The sequence below is a fragment of the Ruditapes philippinarum genome, unplaced genomic scaffold, assembly GCF_026571515.1.
Source record: "Ruditapes philippinarum isolate M1 unplaced genomic scaffold, ASM2657151v2 ctg2325_1_1_1_1, whole genome shotgun sequence".
NCBI lineage: Eukaryota > Metazoa > Mollusca > Bivalvia > Venerida > Veneridae > Ruditapes > Ruditapes philippinarum.
The window spans coordinates 34745-42989 of NW_026862367.1; positions in this window are offsets into that span (position 1 = coordinate 34745).

An 8245-nucleotide genomic window follows, 5' to 3' on the forward strand; every position below is an offset into this window, starting at 1 on the left:
AATGACACATAAAGCTACCAAAATGGTAAATTCGCGATGATATATTATTAACGGGTCGTCAATTGTAATGGGGTCTACGTAAACGGTACGAATAATGATCCGCATATTCTGGCTGCAAGAAAGTCCACGTCAGGCCGTTAAAATTATTTTTCTTATATTTTCTCAGATGACCAGTAGCATTTCGACAATAACTCAACCCATCCCTCGAAAAACGAGACATTCTTATATACATTGTTTACTACATGTATGAATAAAGTGGAAGAAGTTATCACATGGATGGGCAGGTTTTGTACAGTCATGATACACATGTATGTGCAAAATGACATACATACTACATACAGATATCTGCAGACTCAACATTTGATATTCAGCTATTCTACTTATTATATATAATAATAATATTGTAGTCAATCAGGAGACTACCAAAGCAACCATAAGCTTGTCCATTTATATCAACAAGGGCTGTCAATAGAACAGTTGTTCTATTCAACTATCCTCAGAACTTGATGGAAAATGTTTGAATTAACTAAGGAATATTTCATTTATATACATATGATCAAGTCTTGCAATTTTTTATGTTCGCATGAGGTCATATTTATTTTAAAATTCACAAGTTATGAGCCTTTGACAGTGACCTGCAATGTATACATTTATTAAATTTCAAGATTAATTTTGCACGCAAACCTTTAACCTGTATTTAATCAGAAGTTTAGAGGGTCATTCTTTTGTCAAAATCCATGCTAGAGTTAATGGCCTTGGGAAGTGACCATTTTTATTATCCCAAAAAGTGTGCAAAGTCTTTTACACATGAAATAATCCACTGTCCCTTGAAGATTTTAAACCAAGGTGAAGTGCAAGCCATTAGTTGCACGAAAAACATTAAGATGTTACACTGGTGAAGAATTCCAGGTGTGAAGGATAGCCCCATTTTTCATCAAAAAGTTAAGCTTGAAAAAATAACTGCATTGTAGATCATCAATGAATTTATTTCATACCTCTAAGTCTTGATTTTCAAAACAATATGCAATATGAAATTACAAATATAATATTTTATTGATTAAACCACATATTTAACCATGTATAACAACAATCCTAAATAAAATGTATCAAGGTTTGATCACATAAACATAAAATAAAATAAACAAAAATAAGAGCACATACGTTGGCTGTAAGGTCACTCACAATCACAGGGATAAATTGACAAATATTTCTTTTCCTATGAAGTTAACATCCTAGGTCAATAGAAACAATAGAAAAACAGCAAGATCAAACTTGACCAACACTTGTTATCCGGAATCCTTTCTTATCCGAACGATTGTCCGGTCCCGATTTTTTTCGTTATATTTTCAATAGTAAAAAACCTTTCGGATCCGGAACCTGTCTACTCCGAATTCCAGACGATTTTTACAATTTTTGTTCTTATTTTACTCTAAAATTAACCTCTGGGATGCGAACAGATTCTGCCAAATGTCACACTACTCAGAACAACAAAAAATCGCACATTTTGCAGGTGTAAACATACACCAAACTGATAAGAGTAATTTCGCTTATTTAATGGATGAAAAGTCTGATCTGCGAAGGTGTGAAAATTACACTTAGCTTGTCTTGATATCTACTATTATTGCTTAATTGGTTGTTTTTCGTCACCTTCAATCAAGTGAAAATGTCACTTTTCTAATACTGTCTTTTTTTCTAGAATCATCGACATAAAGTCGAATTGAGAAACGATTAATCCAATGTAAGATGGATTAAAATTGCAAGATATTTGTTGATGGAATTATTCTTCATTGTGATTTTACTTTCATTTAAAAGTTATTCTCGGACACTGTAATAAATATCATTTTCTTCGAATACACATCATGCACAGTTTAAGCTGTAGAAAATGACAACTTATATTTGTAAACACCAAAGTGTGTACCTACATTTTTTCAAAATATAATAAAAATAGCAACTTATACGATGCTCTCATCTTTATGTCAGAATTTAAGAATATCAACCAATAAAAACTGTTTAGAAATCAGCTTTCTTCGAAACACAATTTATTTCATTTCCAGAGTAACATAAATACACTTAAAATGTTACTTTTCTAACACTGTCTTTCTTTTAGAATCATCGCCATAACTGTGAAATAGTCTGCAACATCACCGAATGATTTTGTAAACGGCAATAAAATTTTATGATAACAAATAAGACAATATACAAAGGAAAGTCTATACGCAATCATTAAAAGTAGTATTTTGCAACATTATTCAAAATCAGATGTTGTAATACGCCTGTACGTGTTATACTTTCGACCTTGTACCTGTTTTAATTGAAAAAGTATCATGCAATTTTTATTATAATCATTTAAAGATACTGAACATTTGTATTCATAAATATATTACACGATAATCTACCTGTATTTAGCAAGGAATATTACCATCTCTATCTCATATTTGAGTGACATTAACTGACAAAACTTTTAAAATTCGACTTTTTGTCTATTTTTCTCTGAACAAATATAACAATTAAGAAATTCATGTGTATACTGTTTAGAAATAAGATTTCTTCAAAACACAATTGTTTTCTTTTTGGGAATTATTGAAATATTCTTGAAAAACAAAATTTATCTATCATAAAATAGGTAAAGAAATCCAAGGGAAAATAGTTTTTTTGATGAATAATAGTTTGTTTGACTTTTCAGCGTCTTTGTTTGGTTCAAAAACATGGCTTAATGTACGAGCTTTAAATGAATTGTTACTTCTTTAGGAAATAGAATTGCCCTTTTTAAGTTTCAAAAGTGAAGATGGAACGAAATCTAATATACTTAAAATGTCACTTTTCTTACACTTATATTCTAGAGTCATCGACACATATTTGACATCAAGTCGAATTGAGAAAACGATTAGTTTATATATTCAATCCGATGTAAGATGAATAAACATTGCAAGATATTAGTTGATTGATTTATTCTTCATTGTGATTTTTTTCATTCCTGTGTTATTCTCGGACACCGTAATAAATATCATTTTCTTCGAATACTCATTTTGCGCAGTTTAAGCTGTAGAAAATGACAACTATTTTTTGTAAACACTAAAATGTGTACCTACGTTTTCTCAAAATAAAATAAATAATAGCAAGTTAAAAGCTGCTCTCATCTTATGTCATAGTTAAAGAAATTCAACTAATTAAAACATATTCAAAAGTTGTCTTCAACACTATTTTTTCTGATGTATCTTATCCTTATCGAAATTCGGCTTTCTGTCTGTAATTTTTGCGATATATCTAAGATGAATTCTTATCTGCGGAATTCGGAAATTTCAATATGAATGACTTGATGAACCGTACAAAGTTTATTTTGCCTTGCATGAAATAACTGATGATTCTTATACAAGTCCTTAGATATGTTTCAAATATCTTTTCTCCTTTGGAATTCCTGAATCAATGATTATTGAAATAGTTCTGATAATTGGAAAATAGTCTGTAACATTACTGAATAATTTTGTATATGGCTATAACATTTTATGATAACAAATAAGACAATATACAAATGTAAGTCAAGTTTCAAGTTTTATTAAATATATCTCAGTATGTAATATACATAGACATGAGAACAAATTCTAATAATACACGTAATCACAGAGGACAACTTTTATTTAAGATCTTGAAGGAATTTATACGAATTCAAAGTGAAAAAAAAATCTATTCCGTAATTAATGATATTGATACCAGTCCATTCTAGTCATACTCATGGATTTTAATAATGCGCGACCCGGTCTGTAGATATTTTAATCAGGTTATTTGATTGGTCGATTGATTTACACACCGTGTAAACCCATTAATTATGTCACGTAGGTCAGTCAGGTTATGCAGAAATTGTGTCATTGTGTCAGGATGAGGTTAATATCATGGAAAACGTGGATTTTGTCTGTCTCGGACTTAATCACACGTAATCTGATTAAGGGTAGAAGTTGACATCTTCGTACTGGGTTATTAAATGTTGTCTGCGGTCTGTGGAAACTGGCAATAATTCATTTTTGGAATAAATGTGAATCAGTGAACTGTGTCATTTTGAAATTTATTTGATGGATTATTTATAAGAGGGTCCGATTATAAGATGCTCACAATCTCCTGTTGGCATGCATAACAACTGTAGAAATAGGTAAGTGAATTTTATTTTTATTTATTATTTTTGTTGAGTTGTTTACACGTATAGGGATTGTGCATGCCGTCCATTTGGTGAACAGGCCACTATGTACAGTCCTTAAAACGAAAGCGAAATTTGAAGGGCTGCTGAACTGGCAGTTTTCTTGTCAACAATATGGATTTTAAATCTAGTGAGCGCGAATTTTCAATTGAAATGCATTTTCCAAACTACAGTAAATATTTGTTAACATTGAAAATGAATATTTCCTTCAAGTTTTTAAACAAACTTCGTCCTGTACAATATAAATGCATGTTAGTGACAGCAAAAAAATATATATCCGAAGTATTATGGAAAATTAAATGGTTAAGAATTGTATAAATATTTTCTAAGTTAGTCATAATATTTAGATCTATTTACTTAGAAGTTAGAACAATACAGTAGTTACAATAGAGTGCATAAAAAATGTTAACAGCAATATGCAAAATGATTCCATATGTTTGAATTGTTCTAGATCTATTATAAAAAGATTTTCCGAAAAATTTAGCATCATCCTTCAAATATTTTACCAACTTACAGTAGCTACTGTCTGGTTTATTTATGTATATACAGTATTGAAGTAAGGAACAATCTCAATAGCAAAAATATACATTAAATGAACACATACATTGATATGATTATGTAAAATTAAAATTGTTTATTTATTTATTCATTCATTTACTCAATTATTCATTTATTCATTAATGTTTCGCACAATATGTCTCATTATGAGATAGTAATAATAGATAAATGTTAAGGATGTTAAACAATAAAGAGTAAAAAAATAAATAAATAAATAAACAAAAACTATTAATAATAGAAAAAATAAACAAACAAACAAACAAAAAATACAAAAAACATACATCCTTATGTGCAAAAAAAAATAATTAATTAGTAATAATAATGTTTGTGTAAAGAATATACTGCAAATGCAGTAAAATAGCAATAAGGCAAAAAGAAAACAATATAAATGTACATCTGAATCAGCTTAATTGATACATAGGTCTATAAATAGAGTTTTCAATCTTAATATTATACATATATATGTAAGTTAATAATGTTTATACAATTTATAACTTTACATCATATATTGAACAGTACACTTGACATGTTGATGTATAATATAGTACATACATATACTTCATGTATTATTTATATATAGTAATATGTTAGTTTCTTTGATCTTACTGACTGGGTATGAAATAAGTACATATAAAATGGTTTATTTTTATTTTCCTATTTATATTACATATCTTATGTCTTAATTTGATTTAGTTGTAATTATCAAACTTCATGTGTAATAAGTTTTTACTGTTTTGGTGATAATTTCAATAAATTTACTCAGTTTAATTAGCTCTATTTTATTTTCAGTATTGAAAAGTTGGTCAAATTTGAGTGTATTGTGGTTGTTGTAGTAGTAGGGCTTTATTAACTTAATTCTACTATCATTAAAGTGATGGCATTCTAAAATATAATGATATTCGTCCCCAATTCCGTGATTACATAGGAAGCAAATTCTTTCATTAATTGGTATATTATGATAGCGACCCACCTCAATGGGACATTTGTGGTTTCTTGTGCGGAATCGTGTTATTACTTGACAGTAATAGTTTGGGATTATTGTAAAGTATTTATTTAGTTGTATGTTATGCTTAATTGTTTTATACATGAAATTTGTGGACTTATTAACTGTTGAGCTCCAGGTTTGGAAATATTGATCTATAATGTTTCTTTTGAAGGCGAGTGAGAACCATTTAAGATTGACGCTGTCTTGGTTCAACCATATATTGTTAAAACCGTTTGTTTCTGTTAGACTTTGAATATAGTCTTACCACTTCGATTTGACTCTTCTTTGGTTTTTTAGGGCTAGTAGAATTTTATATAATTTAGTAGATAGTTTATTGTTGGTATCATTAATATTACTTTTTAATCTACACCAGTATGATATCATTCTAATTTTTGCTTCTTCCTTTAGAGGAATTATTCCAAGTTCACTATAAATCATATAGGATGGTGTTGACATTTTTAAATTGAGGATGTGTTTAAAAAATTTCAATTGTACTTTTTCCAGAGTGTTCATGTTGCTGAAACCAAATAATTCACTACCATAAAGTAGGATTGGCCTAATGGTTTTATTGAATAAGTCTATTTGTATGTCAAAAGATAAATCTAAATGTCTAATTTTCTTTAGTAACATGTACATTGCTTTAGTTGCTTGTTTAGCTATGTGTTCTTTAGTTTTCTTATAGTTACAAGTTTTTGATAAGTATAGTCCCAGATATTTATATTCATTTTCTAATTCTAATTCATCATTGTTAAATTTAAATTTTGGAATATTGTTTCTTAGTCTTGATCCGAAAATAACTATTTTAGTTTTGGATGTATTTACTGTTAGTTTCCAATTTGTACAGTATTGTTCAAATATTTTTAACTCTTGTTGTAGGCCTGTTTCATTATCACTCATCAAAACTGTATCATCAGCATATAGTATAACAAATAGTTTTAGGTAAATTATTGATATGTCTTGTTCATTGTCAATGTTGCAGGTTACTCCCTGTGCATTATTTTTCGATAAAAAGGAGTCAAGGTCATTCAGGTAAATTGAAAATAGTATGGGGGATAAATTTTCTCCTTGCCGGACCCCAATCAAACTTGGGAAAAATTCAGACATACCTTGGGATGTTTTAATACAAGATTTTATATTTTCATACATACTTTTAATTATTTTTAGAAATTTCCCATTTACGTTATATTTTATCAGTTTTTTCCACAATCCTTGTCGCCAAACAGTATCGAAAGCTTGTTTAAAGTCAATAAATGCACAATAAATTTTCTTTTTTTGGGTCCTTAAATTATCTATTAAACTTTGCAATATAAATAGGTTATCTACAGTGGAGTGGTTTTTTCTGAATCCTGCCTGGCAATTTTTGATTATGTCATTTTCGTCAGTATACTTTGTGATTCTGTTATTTAAAATGGCTGTAAATAATTTTCCTAGGCAGCTTAGTAATGTTATTGGCCTGTAGTTTTCGGGAAGATTTTCATTGCCTTTATTTATATATATTGGAAGAATAATACCTTTTGTCCAAACTGATGGAATGCAACCAGAGTTAAATATTATATTAAACAATTTTTAATATATAGGGAGCATTTTTTCAAGGGTAACTTTTATATGTTCGTTTAGTATTTTGTCAATTCCAGGGCTTTTATTGTTTTTTAGTGTTTTAACGGCTTTCATTATTTCATCTTCTGTGATTTCGTTATTTATTTCTTCATTAATTTCAATTTGGATATCTTGTTCATCATTTTCAGTTAAGTTTTGGTCACCTTCATTCACTTTCTTAAAAAATTCATATAGGTCTTGTAAATTTGCTGAGCTTTGTTTTTTGGATTTATCTAAAGAGTTTATTATTTTCCAATATTCTTTTGGGTTTGTGCCTTTAAGGTTTCTAAGTTTGTCTATTCTAGTATTCCTGTGATATCTGTAAGCATTATGTATACTCTGTTTATATTCTTTACTAATATTTTTAAGCATTGACTTATTTCTATCTGTTTTACTTTTATTATATATTCTTTTTGCTATATGATATTTATTTCTCATTGATTTACAATTTCTATTAAACCATGGTTTCCAATTTTTCTCTTTACCATTGATTTTATTTTGTTTTATTTTTTCGAATGTTAATGTACATGCAGTGTTAAATAGTTGTTGGACATCGTCAACACATTTATCTATTTGTTCTTGGGAAAAATTCTCTTTTTGCCCTAGATTATTTAGGTACTCATTTATGTTTATAATTGTTTGGTTGTCTATATTTTGTGTAAATGACATTTCTTTATTTTTATCCCATAATATTTCATATTCTTCATTATTGTTTTTATCTGCGAAATTATCTTTTGTGTAAGCTGGTTTTACCGGGTTGAGAAAAAGTTCTAATGGGTTGTGTACATCAGAGTACAGGCATGAGAATGGCAAAATATTTAATTCATTGATATATTTGATAATATTTACACTACCTATAAAGTAATCAATAGTGCTAGCTCCTCTACAGGTCAGTCCTGGAGAAGTCTTGTCACTATCAA